Source organism: Protopterus annectens, chromosome 1.part1 (assembly GCF_019279795.1).
Source record: "Protopterus annectens isolate FY-2018-M chromosome 1.part1, PAN1.0, whole genome shotgun sequence".
Classification (NCBI taxonomy): domain Eukaryota; kingdom Metazoa; phylum Chordata; order Ceratodontiformes; family Protopteridae; genus Protopterus; species Protopterus annectens.
In genome coordinates, this window is record NC_056726.1 from 1,409,774,179 (window position 1) to 1,409,799,154 (window position 24,976).

A 24,976-nucleotide genomic window follows, 5' to 3' on the forward strand; every position below is an offset into this window, starting at 1 on the left:
CTCTCATCATTTTATTTTATTATTAATCTTTTTAAATATAGTTCCTGCATTTCCAGAAGCAACAAATATTTTGAAAAAGATTTAATCAAAGTTATTCTCTGTGTGCAAAGAAATGTTTTGTTTCATAACTAGTCAAAATATCTGGAGATTTAATGGCAAGCTGTGATTTAACTTGTTTCTCTTTCTGAAGAGGAAAAATAAGGTTAGTAATTTGATACATTTTTTTTCCTTTAAAAGTTTATATGTTCTTCAAATGCTATTCCTAATTATACTTTCTTGATTACACAGCTTATGCTTGTTTATAAATAATCTGTCATGCTTTAACCAATAATAATTAGAACTAAATAATAGTAAATAATATGTTTTATTTTTAACTCTATTAATATAAACAGTAAGTAACATTCTATTGTATATACTTCTTATAGCTTTCTCTTACATTTTTTTTATTTCTGCCTTACACCCTTTTACTTTCTACTCTCTTTTCTTTTCTTTATTAATATATAGAAATGCTTTTGATCATATAGACACAGTAAATAATAAGATTTGCATAGGAGTTGAGTTGGGACAAAAATGTTGAGTTTTTTTTTACTTATTAATAATTTTGGGATTGATTTCACTTACATAGAGTCTGTAATAACCTGTAGAATGCATTGTGAAGGTTTTGTCATGTTTAGATGCATTTACACTGCTAAATGAATGTTTGTCACTAGTTTTAATAAGTTTCCGCCAAAATGTTAAGAGAGACAATCTGGGATGTGGGCTGTCTCATGCACAGTGTCCATGAGCTACTTCAAAATCTTCAACTCTCAGAATTTTCACAGAGAAGCTGAAAGCAGCTGGTCTCACCTTTGACCTAGATATCACACTGACACATCACAGATACAGGAATAGCAGATTAATAATATGTGTTAAAACCTATGTCCCAAACATATACATTACTATAACTCATTTAATTCATCTGATTGACAAGCATAAATAATTTTATAACTCTATACTGGAAGAAATTGTCATGTGATATATTTTAAAGCAGTAGTATAGCATGTTTGTAAAATCTGGTTACTAAAATGTGTTTACTGTGCATTATTTTGTATAAAGCAGACAGATTTATTGAAGGGACAGCAATGTAAGATGGTGCTCAGTAAAGATACAACTCAGTGAGATCAGATATATATATATATATATATATATATATGTGTGTGTGTGTGTGTGTGTGTGTGTATGTGTGTGTGTGTTTGTGTGTATGTGTGTGTGTGTATTTGTGTGTGTGTGTTTGTGTGTGTGTGTATGCATGTGTATATGTATATGTATATATATGTATATGTGTTTATGTGTGTGTATGTGTGTATGTATATATATATATATATATATATATATATATATGTGTGTGTGTGTGTGTGTGTGTGTGTGTGTGTGTGTGTGTGTGTGTGTGTATGTGTGTGTATGTAGATATGTATATAAACGTTTCTGAGAATCTGCTTAACTGTGAAGTATGATTTATAACAATTTCTATGAATACAATATTTTATTCTATTGGCAATAATGAGTTTGAGTAAATGTTCATATACAAGCAATTCAAGGTTTTTGGAAGCTGTTAACTGTATTTACATGACAGAAAATAGATGCATCCTAATATATGTAATGTCTGAATCATATTAGCCAAAGTTTTTGATTTAAATGAATGTTAGAACTTATTTTCTCTCCTCTTGATTTCTAACATCAAGATTATTTGAATATTATTTGCATACAAGTGTTTTATATTACATGGGTGTATATAGTAGTATGAACAGTTTAAAAAAAAAAAAAAAAAAAAAGGTTTATTTTAGTTTATATGATGCTGTTTTACCAAATGTGTAGTCTTGTCTTGCTAGATAATTGAATTGAAAACTGTTAACTTCAGTTAAATATAACTAGTATTAAATTGATAAGGTGGTAGCTGACGTACTGCTGCTTAGGGTAGGGGTTAACTTGAGTGGTAAATACTACTCTAAGTTGGAGTTTACAACTCAGGCTGGATGCAAGGTTTAATCCTTACATTATTTTCACTTGTTCATTGTTATTTGTATATAGTTTTGACATCCACAATATATTTTGTACATTCATTGTCACTACAAACAAAATTGAATCCTATACGAAATGCCATAAGAGATTCAATAAATACAGCTATATTTAAAGGTACACCTAAAGGAGGAGATGTAACATTACTTATCTTGTTATTTGTTATTTTGATCATAAGATTCTTAAGTTTTAAAAATGCCAAATGACATCTTTAAAAGGAATTTCTTTAAACATTAATGGATTGAATAATCCATGTAAAAGGGCAAGCCTAATAAGATACATTAATTTACATAAGGCCAACTTAGTCTTCCTACAAGAAACCCATCTCTTGAAAAAGATATTGATAAACTAGCCACAAACAAATATACAGTATTGGTTAGTTCAGAGCACACTCAGAAAAAAGAGGAGTGGCTATTTTATGGAATAAAAGTATGCCCATTCCTAAAACCATTAAGTCTTATCAGGATGACAAAGGAATGTTTTGTATGGTTACAATACAAATTAATGGGAAGACTTACACTTTAATTAATGTATATTGGATACCTGGAATTGGTATTAATACAGTGAAACATCATCTTGATAAGATCATATCATTCTCTATAGGAGATATTATTTTAGCTGGTGACTTTAATTGTATACTACATGAAAGTGATACTACCACTATAGGAAAGAGAAGAATTACATCTAATGCAAAACATTTAAAGGATTTTGCTAATTCTTATCATTTGAATGATATTAATAATCAGATAGATTCAAAATCATTACCATACACCTTTTTTTCTAACAGATACAAAACTTATTCAAAAATAGATAGGGTCTTTATTTCTAACCAGATGGTAACAGATTTAATTAATTCCAAAATCATTTCATGTCCTATATCTGATCATAATTCAATTGTTTTTGAATTCATGATAAAAAATACTCATCATGTTCAGATCAAAAGGATACCAGCATACTTAACTCAACTAAAAGACTATAAAGAATATATACTTTCAGAAGTAAAACATTTTTTAGACATAAATAACACTCCTGAAGTCAACATTGTTTATGTTTGGGATGCCTTAAAATCATATCTACATGGACAAAGTATCAGATGGTATAATAATAAAAGGAAATCTTGGGATAAGGAATTGTTAGATATTCAAAGTAAATTCGACTCTTATAAACATAATAATAAAGAAAATATTATGGACAAGAAAGTTATTGAAGAAATAAACAAACTAAATGAGAAATACAAAGAAATTTTAACTCATAAAGTTAAAATAACTTTAGAGAAATACAAGTTTTTGTCTTATTCAATAAGCCCCAAATACTTACATAGACTTAAAAATAAAACAAAAAGGTTGAATAAACAAAACCATATCGAATAAATCTTTTCTCTAAGGAAAAGAAGAATGTTTCTAGTATACCAGAAATACTAGATGAATTTAGAAATCACTTTCACAAAATTAACCATAATAATATTAACATGGAACCTAAAGATAAAATAAAGGAGTTTATAACCACAAATATGAATAAAAGCAATAAACAACAGATTAAACTATTGGACAAGAGTATTTCATATACAGAAGTTATTACACAAATAAATAAGCTTAAATCAAACAAAGCACCGGGTAATGATGGTATTATACCAGAGATATATAAAATCCTTTCTAAAATACATATTCATTAATACATAAGGTTTTTATTTTGGCCCAAACTGAGTTAAAAACCGGCGCCCATCTTGGCAATATACATTTATTTGTGCAATTTTAAAACCTAATAAAGATCCAACTAGATGTTCTTCATATCGGCCCATCTCATTACTTAATGTTGATTATAAAATGTTTATGAATATCTTTGCTGATAGATTGAAGACAATCATTCCGGCATTATAGATATAGATCAGACAGGCTTCATTGTAAATAGAAATACTTTTGATAATATAAGAAGAACTTTAACATTAATAGATTTTGCAAATAGGAAAAAGAAAGATTTAACACTTATTAGTCTTGATATAAGTTCAGCATTTGATTCATTAAGTTGGGACTATCTGTTTACCTTAATGAAGTGCACAAACTTCTCGGATGCATTTGTAAATCTAATTGAACATTTATACAAAGGAACGTTGGCTTATATTAAGGTAGGAACATATGTTTCACAAAAATACCCATTCTTAAAGGTACAAAACAAGGATGTCCACTTTCTCCACTATTATTCACTTTAGTAATGGAGCCTTGGGCTAATTTGATCAGAAACAGTACTGACATAGAGGGTTTTGAAATAGATGAAAATACAACATCCAAAATTCAACTTTTTGCAGATGATGTTCTAATTACATCAGCAGGATCTAATTCTTCTATACAGTCTCTATTTGATAACATGATGAATTTTAAAAGTATTTCTGGTTTAATATTCAATGAAGAAAAACTAAAATACTACCTATATATACACGAAAAAATATTCTCATTAGTGATTTTACTAAATATGTACCCAATTCAGGTCAGATAACTTATTTAGGTATAATACTATCTAAAGATATTAAATCTATTATATATAATAATTATAATACCTGTTTTCTTAATATACAAAATCTTTTAATACCTGGAATAATATGTTTTTTACTATGGAGGAGAGACTTACAATTATTAAAATGATAATATTCCCCAAGATTTTATACTTAATACAATCAATAATACTTCCACCTACAAAAATAATTATCAAGAAACTGAACACACTAATGTTAAATTTCTTATGGGCACCTAATAGACCTAGGATTGCATTAAAGAAACATACTAATAGCTGGTCTCAAGGGGTATTTCTTTTCCAGACTTTAATTTATATACTATCTCTTCTATTGTAAAAGTTATTACTTTATTAATAGATCAGTCATATGTCACAAAATGGAAAGATTATTGGGAGCTAATTAGTATACACTTCATGAAAATCTCCTTAACACATAAAAATATGATTGTAAATAACTCCATGTTATGGTTACTAAAGGAATTTTGTACTTCACCTATTACACCTAAACATATGGTTTGTTACCCATTAAATATTATTATTAGTTATCGTAACTTTATATTCATGCACCCTAAGTATAGGGAATGGAATTTTATTGTATTTCCTATAATGTATACTCAGGGTATGCTTTTGTCATCTACTTCTGAAGGAACTCATTTAGCTATAGATAATGATCTAAAGTACTGGTATCAGTTGATATCTGATAATAAAGTTAAAAATCTAGATTTCTTAAAACAAGAATTTGATCTAAGAGAAACTTGCTGGTTAGAGGTTCAGACCTTTAGACAACATCTCATTAATAAAATAGATTTAATGTCTATAACTGTTAAAGAATCTATTCCAACACTGATTGATTACTTGATATTAAATTTACAACATAAAGTTTCTGATAAAGGTAAACTTTCATACATACATAAAGTTATCAGACAAGAAACTTTTACGGTGTAGATTCATACTGGAATTATTTCACTTCTATTAATGGGGACCCACCAAATCAACAAGATAAACAATATATATTGGAATCTGCTTATAGAACTACGTCTTCCATTGTCTGGAGACTTTATACATGGAAATTTTTACATAGATCTTTTTATACACCTTTGATGATGAATAAAATAAATAATAAAGATAATCTATGTAAGAGATGTAATGTAGAAATTAATGCTGACTGGGCTCATATGTTTTATGACTGTATAAAATTGAAAGAATACTGGAAGTCAATTAATGAATTTTTGCAGGCTCTTTTTACAGATAATTTCATTATTTCTAAATCTCTTATATTATTCAACACACCTGTACCTCAAAGTGTTAAAAAGGTTAAGCTTCCCTTGTTATGGTCTATTCTAGCAGTGGCTAGGAAAATAATAACTAGAAATTGGATTTCAGATACACCTCCTGCGTTCAATGAATTTAAAAATGTTATGAATATAGTGTGCCATATGGAAATAAACACAATTAGGACTAGAACAAACAGAAAAACATCTTATTTTATTGTATGGGATAATTTACAAAATTTGTTAAAAAAATTTTAATTTCAATACCATGGTATTTTAGTTTAATTAATTGATCTGATTGTAGTGGATGTCTTTGTAAATACTTTAGTTGTTTTGTTGAATATTATAATAATACCTATTTTTAATTACTTGTATAAAATTGTTATGATATTTCTCTTATATGTTAAAACAATAAACCTGTTTTGAAAAAAAAAAAAAACACCACATACACACATTCCATAGCTATAGCCAACCCGCTGCAGACAGGTTCAAGTGAAGATGTCATCCCTTGTCTCCCCATCAGTATTGGAGGACATGTACAGCACCTGCCCCTCTCCCCTCATCATCAGGGAGCAGATCAGTAATGCCTTTTCAAAGGCAACAAATTGAAGTCTCCATGGGACCTGATAACATCCCTGTCTGCATCCTACATGAACTCAGGCATGAGCTCTCAGCTCCATTACACACTGTAGTCAAACAAAGCTTGAGCACCAGTGTCATCCCATCTGCATGGAAGACAGCCACTCTCATCCCTCTACACAAATGTGAATGATGAATGGAGGATTATGCACATTAATGGCCCTCAGTGAGGGGAACATGACATATCAGGACCAGGAGTGCAATGCATGCTCATACTGTGCTGAGCTAATCTACAATGTCAGTCTGTCATGATTTTACCAGAGGTTGGCCAGAAAACCACATCTTCATGACTGATGAGAAGAAATCATGTGTCAGAGATGAGGACAATCTGCACACATATGCAGAGGTCAGAGGTATGGCCACCATCTGTACCCATACCACCCAAGCTGTTGTAGCAAGGAATGTTCACAAAGCCACATATAATGGGGTGACAGAGGACACATAATAGGGACACCTGTCATATATTGCTCCTACAAACATACAACAGTGATAGCATGACAGGGATTACATTAACATAGATGGTCCGAATGGTATGAAGTCTGCAACTCATAATGTCTGCCATTATGTTATGACTGCAGGCCGCAATGATTTGGCAACAATCTGCCAGGCAGTCACAGATGTATGAGAAAATGGACTACTGATATGTGGCATGCATCAGGACAGTATGTGTAAATTGTACAGTTGAGAGGTATGTATTAACTACCCTGCAGGTTGCAGTCCATGTTTGTCAAGGTGTAACCTGTGATGACTACCGAAACAGTTAAAAGAGGCCCCGGAACTGTGGGACAAGAAACATGTCATACAGTTCTGTACTGATTGCATAGAGAAGTGATTGCACATCATAAGCACCTTGCTGTGATAGGAAATACTGTAAGCGAAGGTAATGTCACAGAAAGAATGTGTCATACTAGCATACCATAGGACATCTTGTGTGTTGCATTTGCCGTGGGCATGCTATGTGCTGCCAACTGTCACATTACTACAACTTGTATCCCACACTACAAAACTGATAATGTCACACACACATTGCATGTTGCCTATGTGCGTGCAATATGTAGACATGAGAAGGCCCTGTGACTACTGTGTGCCCACAAGTTAGGTGAATCTGTTGGCGTTAAGGTTATGGCTAGGCTTGTAAAGGACCTAGTGCCAGCACTCCAGTAACCTCCTCTGTATGTATAAGCCTTTGGTACTACAGAACACTGAAGTGACATGTATGAAGGCTAGCTGTCTGTGACAAGGGGTATGTATACAAGGTCACACTGTCTGCCAACAGTGTCCCTCACACACTGTTGCATGCATACACACCTGTTAAATATGTACACATACAGCTGTACCTGGGCTATGACATGGTCAATGTATTTCTGCTTTGCCATACCCCTCATTGGTAATGTCTGCAGGGCCACACCCCTCAGACACACAGACACCTGGAACACAAACAGAATACATGCAAGACTACATTCAGTCAGCATTACTAACACCAATAATGCATCATGGCTGAAAAGGTACATATACTCTGAAGTGTACCCATTACAAATGCCAGCAGACAGCACCTTACACAGTATTACATAGCTACACTGTACTATATTCACCATGTGCATTAGACCCATATTAGCATGTCCCTGCATCATTGGTGTGGATGACATGGATGTGGCACAGGTATCATCATATGCACAGGGTGTGGTGTGGGTTTGTGAGAGGCCTAGGCCAGTCCATATGGTTGCCATAATGTTGTGTATTTGGAGGGGCATTCTTGACATGGCTGTGCAGAGGTGCTGTGTGTCAGGTGGTGACATGCTTGTGATTGAGATGTGTGTGTTTGTATGCTCACAGTCACTCCATGTGGCTGCCCTATACAGGGGTATGTTGGACAGCTGTGGACTGTACATGGCAGGGTGTACAGGTCACTGTGTCTGGTCATGGACATGGGAACTGGTCCTGCCAGGGGTCTCAGTGGCACCACCAGGCCCAAGGCCAGATGCAGTACTACAACCCAACAGTGACTGCTGTCTGCTGGATCCATGTCCATGAAGGGACCAGCCAGGACCACATACCCATGGCCTTCTGTGATGTGGTGTGGACAGCACTCCCCCTTCAGTACTGCTGGTGGTACTGCCACTATGGGAGTGTGATCGTGCACAGTCCCGTGGACTCTCAGCTGATGCTGGTGCTGGCCTACTTCCACGTGGCTGATGGCCATTTCCCACCACACGCTCCAGCACAGACATTCCATGGTCGAGGATTGCCAATGCCTCACCCAACCATCTATCCATAACCCGAGCATAGCAATGGTTGGCCTCAGCAAGGTAATGGAAGTCAGCACGCATGGCAGGAAGAGTTGCATCCAACACCCTGAGTATTTGTCTGGTGTTGCGTTCATTACATGCCTGTGCCTCCATGATGGTCTGAAACATGCATCTGGTGACACCTGCTGTGGCACTTGCAACAGGGGCTTGCTGGGCAGCAGTCTTCCTTCGAGCACCCCTGTCAATCCAACTGTGTGGGACCCCTCCTGTTCCCTGGCTATGGCTAGTGTCTACACTTACACATGCCATAGTCAGCACACCAGCATGTTGCATGCCACCACCCAACTGTCCATTATCTATGGCCACTGGGGACTGGGTATATGTGGGCATTGTAACTGTGTGCAGGGACATAGTGGTCTGCAGTGGTATGCCAGATGATGGCACAGATTCAGCCCCCAACATCCCCACCTGTGCCTCACTCTGGCCATCATCATTATCAGAGTCCACAGAGACACTGACAGCAGGTTCTGGGCGGGAGGGACCCTGACCCCCTTGTCCACCTGTGAGGGTAAGAAAACATGTGTGAATTACTACCTGCACTATAAGGTTTCCTGGTACACACACACACACACACACACACACACACACACACACACACACACACACACACACACACACACAGAGACATATGCAGGTGAGGTGGCACAAAGGCATTACACAGATCTCACATTATCCGAATGGTGGCATGCACGACATACAGTCAGTCCACAACATACACACTTTGCACAGGTCCTCAGCATCATGCAGTGCATCCATTTCCACTTAATGTTAGTAGTAATATACACCTCTGGGATATATGAGTAGTGTTTGTAGGTGATGGGCCTTCACCTAGCACATACTGCACCCGTGGACACATTATTGCTGGTCACCGCTATAGCACAGTGGCAATTTCTACAGAACATATTTCTCAAATGTACAGATTTACATAGATTGACCAGATGTTTGGCTACTATATCTGGTCTGTACGAAGGAAAATGTAAACTCAAACAAACTTCTGAACCACACAAAAAGAAACAGATGGCCTGGAAGCTCCCAAAAGGAATCCTAGAAACGAACCAAAATACAATGCAGCAAGTCTGTCAGCCAGATAATAATCCAAATAGTCGAAGTCAAATAAAAGTCTCTGTAAAAATCCACCAATTTATTTAAGCCTTAAAAATATAGATTTTCGTCAGTCCCAAGACCATCTTCTTCAGAAATAGTTAAATGTATCTACACCAAGTTACAAAATGGCCACCTTGACCTTTAAACTCTTACATCCATGACATCACTTCCCTTAATTCACCTTTAAAGGGATACAACATCACTACATATAATGAACATTATCCTGTCTCTTTCCTTACTGATATCACACTAAGATATAAATACATGATTACTCAGCAGGTGTCAGTGGGCCCTGTGTAGCAGGACCCCCACCTGTGGCTGAATGGTCCCTGGCCACAGCAGTGGCTCTTCGCCAGGCATGTTGGATGAGGTCAGTCACCCTGTTTGTCTGACCTGGTCATAAGTGCAGTTATGATGTCCAATGCTGTTCACCCTGGTTACCAGGTCTTCCCACAGGGCAGTCCACTCCTGAAACTGCTGTCTGCTATGACCAAACATCACCCCATAGTGCTGGGTTATCACATCGATGATGGTCGTGTTCTTGGCCTCCTTATATGTAGGGTTCCTGTTGTGATGCATCCCACCTGGAAAACATAAACAGGGGAGCACATCACAGGACCTCATACATCGGTCGACATTATTCACAGAACCTGAACATCAGCATTGCCAAGTACTAACTACCACTTACAACTACATCATACCCCTGTCATATAGCAGTACAGTATGAGCTTGGATTGCACTCCTGGTCCTGATGTGTCATGTTCCCCCAAAGAGGGCCATTAAGTGGTGTAATCCTCCATTCTTCATTCACATTTGTGTAGAGGGAGGACAGTGGCCATCTTCCATACAGATAGGATGTTGCTGATGTTCAGGCTTCATGTAACTACAGTGTGTAATGGAGCTGAGAGCACATGCCTGAGTTCATGTAGGATGCAGACAGGGATGTCATCAGTTCCCACGGAGACTTAGGTTTGTTGCTTTTGACTAGGCATTAAGGACCTGCTCCCTGATGATGGGGGAGGGATATGGTTGCTGTGCATATTCTCCTATACTGATGGGTGGACAGGTGAATGATATTTCCACTCAACCTGTCTGCAGTGGGTAGCCTATAGCTATGGTGTGTGTGTATGTGGTCCAACTGACCACCAATACAGGGTGGGTTGTGCTGTCACCTCCAAGAATGGAGACATTTGTGAACATGGCATTGTTGGGTGTATCCACTTTTTACATGCAGTTAGCCTTACAGTGATGCACATGTGGCCTTATTTGCTTGTGCAGATGGCATTGCTTCCAGTTTGGTGCCTGGTTCTATCTGGCCCTGTACAGCCATTTTATTGACCTATTATTTGGTTTGTGTATTGCAGCTGTCCACAAAATGGGATTACTCTACCTTGGTGGAGGCGGGTTTTATAGGTCAGGTATTGCTGTGTCCAGACAGCTATGTAGGTGTGCATATGGATGTTTGTTGTGGGCATGGACACACCATCATAACACTGTTGGACACTCTTCTGATTCCAACCTGGTACTCATGCTTATTCTAGTACACATTTCTGTGTCAAGACAATGCAACAACCTGTAGCTATACACATTTATGTCTGTTTGAAGCACTGACACAAGGATTACACACATGTACGACATGTACAGTCTATGTACCTGATGTTTTGCAGCATGTCTGATGTTTTGAGGCTTCCAGCTACTCCTACTGATACATACATATATACACAGGTGATACCTCATATACATGTCTGTTCTATGTCAGTATGGCACACTGTGTTCACAGTCTTGCTGCTGAGTCATACCTCTCAACCTGTTGGGGCAGGAAATCTGGACAATAGCACACACTGATGGGGGGACACTGTCACACACATATAGTAATACCTCATTTATATTGCTGTAACACACTTCAGTCAGTTGATAGCACAGTAGGCTTTGCATTCACAGAACTACCCTGGAGGATATGACATCCAACATTCACATGTATGCTATTATCTTCTGATGTCAGTCTTCACATATTTGCCAATGATCCGACAGACATAACACATCTCTATGGGTAAATGACCACAAATATGAGGCATACATGTGGTCAGTGTGCAAGACACTGGACAATTGAATGGTATGGGCACAGTATATCGCATGCAGTTCAACATGCACCCCACAACACCTGTACACCTGTGTACTAAGTACATACCCTATATAGGATGTGTGCTTAGTACATACACCATATAGGTCACTTACATTACTTAGACTGGCATATGTATGATAGTGGTATTCACAAGTGACATATGGATATTTAGAGCATGCCAGTAGCTTGCCTGGCAGTATCACTGTCAGTACTAGGCAACAGACACTCCAGTGGTAGTCATATGTGAGCTGACCTTTCCTGGGGTGATTCAGGGGCCAGAGCTGTGATTTATGTCACTGCAGACAGAGCCAGATGTAATGGCCACAGTTGCCAAACAGCAATATATCAGTACAGCAGGTCTTCTTGAGACATTGTTTAACCTCCTATTTCCCATTTATGAATACCTCCTCCTGCATTCCATTACATGCTTACTTGTTAGACATACATTTTTTTTGCCAAACTTCTGTGGCTTAATGCTCCTACCTCTGCTTCTGTGCAAGCTGTTTGTCTTACAGGATGCATAGGCTGCAGCTTGCCTTTTGCAGGTAGTGCTCATGAGCAGTCTGAGCACCAATTGGTGTTCCTCACTTGCTAACTGCATCCAGAACAGCTGGGTTGTTATTCCAATAGCCAATGGCATGACAACACACTCCTATAATTAAGTATTTCATGTGGGCATTGGCCCTTTTCCTTACCTGTGAGGTGGAAATTGAGGAGGTGTGTGAGCTACAGCATTACAGAGGGTAGGTGGAAATACCTCCGGGAACATTAAATTTGCAGACAGCTCAACAAAAATGGTGAGGAAGTTCCGGATCTAGGGACAGGATGTGAGTATTGCTGGTCTGCACTTGGAATAATGCTAGTTTAACAGAATTTGCCTTGACATGCATTATCAGCATTATTTCAAACCTGACAGTGTTATGTATATGACATGACTCTTAACTTTATGGCTATCTGCAGAATGCCCACAGGTTTGTCTCTCATGTTTGATATGTTCCTCAGACAGTTCCTGTCCTGGGCAAATCAGTGGGATACTCTTGAGTATTGCAGTCAGTGTATGCTGACATCTGTATGTATTTCTGACGTCATATCCTTAAGACAAGTTATGTTACACCAGCAACTTTTGCAGTTTATAACGGCACTATTGTACTTATGCCCCTGTTTCTGGGCCTCTGTACCCCTACTGTGTCAGGCTTTGTCCATATGTCATGCACTAAGAGGTTGATAAGTATGGTATATCATTATTTAGTGCCTTCATTCTTGATATTGTCCCAGTGATGTTGTTGAATCCCACACATGTTATGGGTTGGGGGCCATATATATGAGGGCAAAAGCTGGACAATCTGTGGAACTTTGTTCAGTCGAGAGGTGGGTGTATGTCTGGCCATTGTTTACAACCTATCAGGATTGTGTAGCAGTGTAGTGTTTACATATTAGTTGGCCTGTGTGTGTGGGGGGGGGGTGAGTATCATGGGTCCTTTTGTATCTGACTGTGCATGCTGCTCCAGTTACTGGTTGTCTATCAGCAGTATATGTGTGCATGTGCATTCTGAAACATGTCCAGTATGGGCAGTATATGTAGCGGTGTTGTTTGACTGGCATTCAGGATATATATCTGTCCACACAGTCATTATACTATAGTGTTTAGTTGGCGTACCGGTTTGTTACTGTGACTGTGGTGCAATTGATTGTGTGTATGCACTTTCACACCAGTATCTGTTTTTCAGTAGAGTTCCATCCCTGTAGTCCGTGCTATATTTTCTAATGCATGTGTAATTCCGCAGAACTGTTTTGGGGTACTGTTGTGTTATTCTGACTGTATTTTGGACAGTGTTTGGTGACATGCTTGTCAGCTCAGTGTATTTTCCCTACTAACACATAGCTGCACTCATGTCTTGTCTGGCTTGGCTGGAATCCTTATACTAAGGTGTTCTGAGGTATGACAGCATTGCATATATATATATATATATATATATATATATATATATATATATATATATATATATATATATATATAAATATATATATATATATATATATATATATATATGTGTGTGTGTGTGTGTGTGTGTGTATGTGCATGTGTGTGTATATGGATTCACTCTATAGCTTTGAAATACTGAAATATCAAAATTTAGTATTTCGAAGCTATAAAGTCAAATTTTTACACCACTAAAACTCAGAACCACAAAATTCAATTCGCACACCGGAGATTTTGAATTTCATGCTTCTACTGCACACACACACACCATCCTCCCCACACACAAACACAAGCTCTTTACTACACCCTCCTACATAAATATTCTCGCTCCGAGGTTGCAATACACACAGACACACATAAAACAGTACCACACAAGCTACATTCTCCTCACACACACACATCATAGCAACAAAACACACTGAAACACACCACAGCCCCTACCCAAAACTCTTAACACACACACACACTTACCTGAATCCATAACCATAGCGAAACCTCAGAAGCGCGAAATTCAAAACCGCTGGTATTTGAGGGTTTTGAATTTCATGCTTCTGAGCTTTCGCTGTTCTCAGGATTCCACTTTATGGGCTTGAAATACTGAATTTTGATATTTCAGTATTTTGAGCTTCTAAAGTGAATCCACACACACACACACACACACACACACACACACACACACACACACACACACACACACACACACACATATATATATATATATATATATATATATATATATATATATATATATATATATAGTTGTGTTTTTTATGATATATTTCTTTTCTTTACACACATATCTATCTATCTATCTATCTATCTATATATATATATATATATATATATATATATATATATATATATATATATATATATACACACATACAAAATGGATATAAAAAGTTTACACACCCCTGTTAAAATGTCTGGTTTTTATGATATAAAAAAATGAGATCACAATAAATCATTTGAAAACTTTTCCCACCTTTAATGTGACCTATAATATGTAAAATCAATTAAAAAACAAACAAATATGTTAGGGGAAAAATATAAAAAAAAAAATACAATACACTGGTTGCATAAGTGTGCACACCCTTAAACGAATACTTTGTTGTGTGTGCACACCCTTAAACTAATACTTTGTTGAAGCACCTTTTGATTTAATTACAGCATTCAGTCTTCCTAGATAGGAGTCTATCAGCATGGCACATTTTGACTTGGCAATATTTGCCCACTCTTCCTTGTAAAAACACTCCATATCTGTCAGATTGTAAGGGGCGTCTCTTGTGCACAGGCCTCTTCAGGTCACCCCACAGATTTTCTATTGGATTTAAGTCTGGGCTCTGGCTAGGTCATTCCAGAACTTTAATTTTCTTCTGGTGAAGTCATTCTTTTGTTGATCTGGATCTATGCTTGGGGGTCATTGTCGTGTTGAATGGTGAAATTCTTCTTCATCTTCAGCTTTCTAGCAAATGCCTGAAGATTTTGGGCCAAAAGTGACTGGTATTTGGAACTGTTCATAATTCCCTCCACCTTGACTAAAGCCTCAGTTCCAGCTGAAGAAAAGCAACTCCAAAGCATGACACTGCCACCACCATGCTTCACTGTGGGGATGGTGTTCTTTTGGTGATGCAAAATGTTGTTTTTGTGCCAAACATACCTTTTGGAATTGTGGCCATAAAGTTCAAGCTTGGTCTCACCAGACCATAACACATTTTCCCACTTGCTATGAGAGACTTGATGTATTGTTTTGTAAATTTTAGCCAGGCCTGGATATTTTTCTGTGTAAGAAAAGGCTTCCATCTTGCAACCCTATCCCATAGTCCAGACATATGGAGAATACAGGAGATTGTTGTCACATGTAGTACACAACCAGTACTTGCCAGAAATTCCTGCAACTCCTTCAGTGTTGCTGTAGACCTCTTGGCAGCCTCCTTGACCAGTTTCCATCTCGTTTTTTCATCAATTCTGGAGGAACGTCCAGTTCTTTGCAACATCACTGTTGTCCCATATTTTCTCCACTTTTTGACGACTGTCTTCACTGTGTTCCATGGGGTTCCTATGAATCCGTCGACAGCCGAAACATCGACACTTACCTCATTGACACCAAAGCATCGACCGTTCAGAACATCGACAATCCAGGTAAGCGATTTTCCCCCTTACAGGACCCATGTTAGCACTTGTTTCGATATTACCACGTTATGGACAATGCAAATTCTCAACAGTCGCTACCATGGGTCCTGTAAGGGGGAAAATCGCTTACCTGGATTGTCGATGTTCTGAACGGTCGATGCTTTGGTGTCAATGAGGTAAGTGTCGATGTTTCGGCTGTCGACGGATTCATAGGAACCCGTTCCATGGTATATCCAATGCTGTGGAAACATTTTTGTACCCTTTTCCTGACTGATACCTTTCAACAATGAGATCCCTTTGATGCTTTGTAAGCTGTCTGTGAACCATGGCTTTTGCTGGGGCAGGCAACTGAATAAATGTTAAGAAAATCCTACTAGGACATCTGAACTTTATTTGGGGTTAATCAGAGTCTCTTTAATGGCAGGTGTGTACTCAAGAAGACTGAATGCTGTAATTAAATCAAAAGGTGCTTCAACAAATTATTAGTTTAAGATTATGCATACTTATGCTACCAGCATATTGTACTATTTTTATTTTTTTATATTTTTCCCCTAACAGATGGCTTTGTTTTTCAATTGAATTGTACAGATTATAGGTCACATTAAAGGTGGGAAAGTTTTGAAATGATTTATTGTGGTCTCATTTTTTATATCACAGATACCTGACATTTTAACAGGGGTGTGTAAACTTTTTATATCCACTGTATGTACAACTCAGTATTGCTTGCTAATATATATATATTTGTATACATATATATATGCAGCTCCATATATATATATATATATATATATATATATATATATATATATATATATATATATATATATATATATATATATATATATATATATATATATATATATATATATATATATATATATATATATATATATATATATATATATATATATATATATATATATATATATATATATTCTGTTTCAGATATATATATATATATATATATATATATATATATATATATATATATATATATATATATTTCTATATACAAATCACTAGTGATTCCACAGTGTTACTTCCTTATTGTTACCTGACTGTAATGCATGGTATGTTTGAAAAAACATTAAAAAATCATGCAGCTCAGACACTTTAGTGGTACACTGCTGTGAATATAGTGTACAGAGTCCTGGGTTTGAGACTTGGCAAGGCTGATTATTTTGTTGCTAGGCAGAACAGTGGTTGATGGAGACAGAGTGATTAAAGCAGTTTTAAGCAGTTTTTAGCAGGTTTGCATGAAGCTACACGATGCAAGCAGACGGTTACGTCCTCTTAGCTTTGCTTAGCCGTGCTTATACCCGCCTACACCCTCGCTAATTTTAAATAAAGAAAAGAAAAAAATGAGTGATAGGAAAGTGGTGAAAAAGGGGCACGCAGAGGGAAAAACAATATGAAAGATAGCTAGAGATGTGCAGGATTGGTGTAGGGAAGGTCCATAGCTGTCCATTTCTTCTACAGCAACAGCTGTGCATTTCTACAGGATTTGGAGATTAATTTGGACCCTCAAACACCAGTGAGAGGTGTGAGTACAACAGTAATGTGTTGTCAAGCCAATTGGACCAGATTACATGTGTCCAGTGAACACATGCATGAAATGGACAGCTATGTATGGGACAATATTTTTTTTGGGTGCAGATGCCCTTTTTTGTAAGTTGTGAGTGGGATGTTGGGGAAGGATTGTAAGTAAGTTTGGGGAGGTAGGCTTGGTAGAGAGACATAAAAGACAGATGTGACAGTAGATAGGGTTGGTATATGACACATGTGGGGGGGTAAACACCCTGGACGGGGAGGGTGGTTGGGAATCAGAGGCCCATGAGCCCCCCAAATGGATACATTGGGACTGACATTCCCACCCATGGGCAGTCAACACTGCACCTTCATGGCCCCAAAGGTGGCTATGCTGGGGGCTGGACAGGAAGGGCAGCCTGTACCTCAAGGTATGCCAGGTGGCCCTCCATATGGCTCAGCCATCCATTCAGCTTAGAGCAGATGACACTGCACACCAAACTCTGAAACTGTCTGTATGTGATGGGCTCCTCTCTGTGCCTGGGGAGGGGACGGGCCCTGTCCCCTGAGGCAGTTCCACCCAAAGGTGGTGCAGGGCCTGCAGAGGAGGAGAAGAATGTTCCAGGGTGGATCCCAGACAAGCTGGGGCCTGGTGCCATGGCCATGTGGGGCTGGACAGGTGGATCCGCAGGGATCGGCCTTTCCAAATGTGCTATGGTGTTGTGGTTTTCCAACAATTAGTAGTTAGACATGCAGAAAACATTGCAGCATTAAATATAACAGCATGCACAGGTGTTCCAATTACCAAAAACAATAGATGCGAAAAAGTTGCATAGCAAACAGAACACATGCATAAATGGAACAACAGTAAGCATTACAACAGCATGCCATTTACATCAACAGCAACATTCCAACAATTATAGTATTTAAACAAGCTATGTTAATAAAAAAACACACACCACACCAGGATATAATGAAAATCCTTTACTGGTGTATCCGGTACCTTGGCTTACGCCTTCAAGGAATAAATTTTACACCAAGCAACCATTTTTTATATATTATAACATTATTAAAATAATTACGTCCATTTAAACTTAAAGTCAGTTATTCAATTAAACACATTAAAGTGCATGTAGTGTTTTAAATAAACTTTCTATTACAAATTGTAACAATTTCATGTGCACAACTTTTTATAAAGAACACTTTTAACAGTTTACTTTGGAGAGAAAATAAATAAATATATGAAAATATTCAAAATCAATTACAACGATGACCAACTTTCATCAGATGAACACCACCAATGTGTATACATATGTATTTCCAACTAGATAAGTGCAAAACAGAAATATGAAGCCATTAATATAAACTCCCCCTTACCATTTCATACCAGGCATAAACAAGTTTTAATTCATTCCTTTAAGTTCTGATATTCAAATCTAAGTCTATATTTAGCCCCCTTGGATATAGGGTTTTAAAATTCATGATACATTTAGTTTTCAACAAAGATAAATTGCTAGTTAATTCATCCCCTTTCTAAAAAGATCACTTTCATCTTCCGCAAAGTCATAAGCAGGCAGTTTGTTAATCCTAAGACCCCTAGGGGTAATGTCCAACAAAAAATATTTTCCAAGAAGTTTTATATCATAAAACAGTGTCAACTCTTTTGTGAGTAACTGCTCTAATTTCAAAAAATCCACTTCATTCGGACTATCTTCTCCTGTAGCCCATGGGTCATCATCTGCCATCCTTAATTCAATATCAACAGAAAAATATACAAGTCCAGAGATCAATATAATTGTGAATCAAGGGGAGTTATTTATATCATTGGGTGTGATTGTACCAGGGTTAAATGGTACATAGGACAAACGAAAAGAGCAGTGAAAAAAAGAGTCATGGAGCACTTGGGTGATATTAGGAGAGGTAGGATTGAAAGCCCTGTTGCTGAGCATTTCATTAGATTTCATGAAGGCTCAGATATATCCATCTCTTTTAGTGTGTTGGCCAAGCCCAAACAGCAGAAAGGGGATGAATTAACTAGCAAGTTATCTGTGTTGGAAACTAAATGTATCATTAATTTTAAAGCCCTATATCCAAGGGGGCTAAATATAGACTCAGATTTGAATGTCAGAACTTAAAGGAATGAATTAAAACATGTTTTTGCCTGGTATGAAATGATAAGGGGGAGTTTATATTAATGGCTTCATATTTCTGTTTTGCACTTATCTAACTGGAAATACATATGTATACACATTGATGGTGTTCATCTGATGAAATTTGGTCACCATTGTAATTGATTTTGAATATTTTTATATATATTTATTTATTTTCTCGCCAAAGTAAACTGTTAAAAGTGTTCTTTATAAAAAGTTGTGTACATGAAATTTTTACAATTTGTAATAGAAAGTTTATTTAAAACACTATATGCACTTTAATGTGTTTAATTGAATAATTGACTTTAATTAAGTTTAAATGGATGTAATTATTTTAATAATGTTATAATATATAAAAAATGGCTGCTTGGTGTAACATTTATTCATTGAAGGCATAAACCGAGGTACTGGATACACCAGTAAAGGATTTTTGTTATACCCTGGTGTGGTGTGTGTTTTTGATTTACGAGTGTTCGCAGTTTGTTTCACTATCAAGGTATGTTAACATACAACCAATTAAATATATGAACAATATTAGGACACATGTCCCAACATTAGGTTTTGAGAACAACATACCTGTTGAATTGGAATAATAATTATTGATGCAGATAGGCGTGGAGGGAGAGAAAGAAGTCCACTAACAACTGTATAGGCTTCTATTTTTCACAAAGGTACTGCTCAATACTCTACAGGTCTGCCCTCACTTTTACATCTACCTATGGCCCATAGCTACTGAAGCACATACAAAACTGTTAAAGTGTCAACCTGGAATGCCATGGGGCAAACAGTGACAACTCTGGATACATGACTAGAGGAGACTCGTACATGTGAGGGTTACATATATGACAAAGAAGGGGTACCATGCACTGATGCCATGTGGATTTGCTACTGGCATACTCCACCTGGATTCCTATCTGTGTCCATGGTTATTGGCAACAGTGACCACTAGGCATGACAGTGTGACACTTGAGAGACACATATCGGGAAGAGTGCTTGGTGTATGTACCTATCCTCCTGTCATTTGCAGGTTTGGGGTTGGACAGTGGAACAGTTGTACACAGTGTATTAGTAAACCCTTCTTACAGCTACTACAAACATTTCTTTACCTGTAAGATCTGTGGAGGAAATATCTGTTAACACTACCTGACTGTTTCTACACATATTCACAAAATCTTGAGTGAAAATATGCACACAGCTTACTACCACTCCCGGGATTTGAACCATGTCTGTTTGTGCAAAAAGGAACAAGAGAGCATATCTCATTACACTGATCTACTGGGGAAGTAATATCTTTTGAGTGACTAATTTAAGTCTAATATTCTCTTGCTTAGACAGTCTGACCTTGTAATTCTGAGATTCATACATGACACTGTTACTGTACTGTGTATTTATCCTTTAAAATAATACAATCTGAGGCATAGGTTAGGAAACTACAATGCTGCTGTGTACACACTATTATGCAATGCAAATTAATATTCATGGTGCAGATCTTAGTGCAGGACATATTTCATATCTCATGTATATGTTACCTCAGTTAATGCATACTGTCAAAGCCATATTTGCAGTGAATAACCTGTTCACATTCTATTTTTACTACAACACAACAGAGTAAACACAACAGTTTTTGGTAAACATCTTTATTAGCAGACATATGGCAGATTACTCAATGAATATCCTGTAGATCGATATTAGTCTGACAAACATGTCACTTATTCATTAGACACAGTACACACTGCTACTTTTACTTTATGACACTAGATATTGCTAGACAGATCTGTACTACCAGCCTGTCGGCACATCTGTACAAGTCTATCTGCATGTGCCTCTACATTACTAGCCTTCTCTACTCTAGCTGTAGGGGTGAAAAAAACATTATGCATACCTGTCTATTACATATTCAAGCTATAATGTGGTACACCTATATCTATGATACTTACAAACATCTGGAGCATGGTTGTCCCTGGCATCTTGGACCCACTGGCCCAAATGTGCCCACTTCCTATGCTTTAGGTCAGCATAGTGATGCCATACCTGCTCACCGGTCTGTGGGATACCAGTAGCACTGGTGAGGTTGAGTGACAGATGGTCCCTGGCCTCTGCTTTGTACTTCGAGTCCTGGTACTGGCCCTGCAGCAGTCTGTTGTCATGGTTTTCCACCAGAAGCCTAGCCATGACCATAGACTCCGAAGTGCCTCAGCGCTGTGCCTGGAAGCACGAGCCCTCACCTACACCTGCCATTTTTCCTGCAAAGATCAGACTATAACAGGTTCTGGCTATATTCCTGCCTCCAAGTTTTAAATAAGGCCGAATCCCCGCCCTTTCACACGATTGGACAATTTTCAAAAATGCTAAGCACTGTTCACCAGTGCTTAAACTTGCTAAGCTGAGTTGAGCAGTGCTTAAAGAGGCATTTGCTTAGCATTGCTTAGCTGTGCATAAATCCGCTCACCCAGGCTGACTGCTGCTTAAAATTACACTTGTAAGCAATGCTCAACCTAGGTAAGTGAAGCTGAGAACTGCTAAGTGCTTAGTTTTCATTTTAAATAATATTAACAGATTGGACATTACTTAGCCATTACTGACATCTTATTAGGTGTATATATTATACTTTACATGACATGGTCCTATGTGCTTGCCTTATATTATCTTTGGGTGTGAATTACTGTTTGGGACACTTATGTTTCCACAGGGGATTTCACATCATATATCTATTGACACTGCAATTGTGGATGAGCTACACTACCCTGGTTAACAAATATCAACTACTACACACTTCAACTTCACTTATAAATGAAATAGAACTATAGAAATTATGACTATTATGCATATATATATATATATATATATATATATATATATATATATATATATATATATATATTATGGCAAAGAATCATTGATTGTACAGATGTTTTTTCCTAATGTTAGTTGTGTGCATGATATATTTACTGAAACACTAGTAACCTTCATGGCTGATATGGTGTAGTGGTAATTTTGCTGACTGTAGTGTGCAGGGTCCTGGGTTCAAGACTTGCCAGGGCTGATCCTTTTGTTGCTAGGCAGTACAGTGGCTGCTCCAGACATTGGATTAGAGCAGTTTTAAGAAAGCGTAAGTGGGTTTGTGCAGGTTTGCACGATGCTAAGTGATGCTAAAATCTGCTTAGCCCTGAAGGTGCTTAATCCTGCTTAGCATCACTTAGTGCTGCTTAGACCCACTTAAACATGCTTAAATATGCTTAAATATGCCTTATTAAAAAAAAAAGTAAAATAAAAAGGGTGATAGCACAGTTCACATCATATATCTACTGACACTGCAATTCTGGAGCAGATACACTACCCTGGTTAACAAATACCAATTCCTACATCATTGTGAAAAAATAAAAATAAAATTCATTTAACAATGCTTCCCCATTAAAAGGGAATGGACTGCCTTGGTACTCATACCCTGAACTCCTGCATGGCAAGCCAGAACACTAACCGCTACACTATTTCATCATTGAAAACTTTGCCTATCATTTTGTATTTGGCTCTTACAACCTGGAGTGCAAACACATTCAGCTACACTTAAACATCATTTATATTATAAAAAAAATGTATGAGGGACAGAACAAAAATATGAAGCAAAAAGCTGGACATTCTGTGAAAATCTGTGCAGTTGAGAGGTATGCCTGACCAAATATATAAGGCAACACTCTGGACATTCTGTGAAAATCTGTGCTGTTGAGAGGTATGCAGGCTGACCAAATATGTGAGCTAACACTCTGGACATTCTGCAAAGATTTGTGAAGTTGAGAGGTATCCCTAACCAAATATGTGAGCACACACTATGGACATTCTGTGAAGATCTGTGCAGTTTGCTTGACCAAATATGTGAGCCAACACTCTGGGCATTCTGCAAAGATCTGTGTAGTTGAGAGGCATGTGGGCTGACAAAATATGTCAGCCAATACTCTGGGCATTCTGCAAAGATCTGTGCAGTTGAGAGGTATGCCAGGGGCTGACCAGATATGTGAGCCAACACTCTGGAAATTCTGCGAAGATCTGTGCAGTTGCAAGGTATGGGGTTACTAAATATGTGAGCACACACTATGGACATTCTGTGAAAATCTCTGCAGTTGACAGGTAAAGTGCCATACGACACTTCGACAATGCAGGGGGTGTGTGACAGTGCCTGTCAAACACCCCCTGCATTTCTTCCTATTCAGACTTCCTGCTTTCAGTGTCCACAGGCACTGAAATATTTGCAAAGTGCCATACAACACTTTAACAATGCAGGGTGTGTGTGACAGTACTTGTCACACATCCCCTGCATTTATTTACTGATCTACAAACTATTTCATTGTTTGTGGACACTGAAATGCATTTAAAAAGTGCAGTACAGCACTTTCTGAGTGCAGGGGGTGTGTGTGTGCACTACTTAAACATGCCCTCTGCACTCAGTAGTCTTTGTGTCCATTTAGCCTTAGCAGTAGCACACCTTCATGAATATGACAGGGGCTCTGCTGCTATAGCTAAGACTACATGGACACGATACACTCTGTGTAGGAATAGCACTATTCCTGCAAGGAGTTTATTGAATCCCAGGGCCAGACTATGCAGAAATGTACCAGTAACACAGTTTATGGAAAAATGCAGTAATAAATGACTAAATCATTTTAACATCAGGTGGTAGTCCACATTCATCCATTCATCCTTTTCTTCCCTCATTCATTTAGTCTCTAATGCCTAGTTTACTTTATTCAGGGTAGCAAAAGATCTGTGACCTATCCTGGCATTCAATACAAATAAGACAGAAGTAACAGTAATAGAAACTCACTCACACACTTCACACACAGGAAATTATAAGATTACAAATCCACCTGTAGCCATTTGTTTAGGATGTTGGTGGGAGGTGGTCCACACAGAAAAGACCCACATGATCACAGAAAGATGCAGACTCTGCACAAAAGACACCCCACCTTGGATTGCACAGGAGAACCAATCTCTTATGCTACACTAATAAGAACTTGTATACATTTCCCATGCATATGAAAGTAAAATACTACATTTGTGTATGATATTTTGTCCTTAAAGGAGGTTATTTCTTATTGTTATAAAGCAGTTTTATACAATTTGATGTGTAACAATTAAATACTTAACTATTGCTTCAAAAACACATGTAACTAACATTTAAAACTTTATAG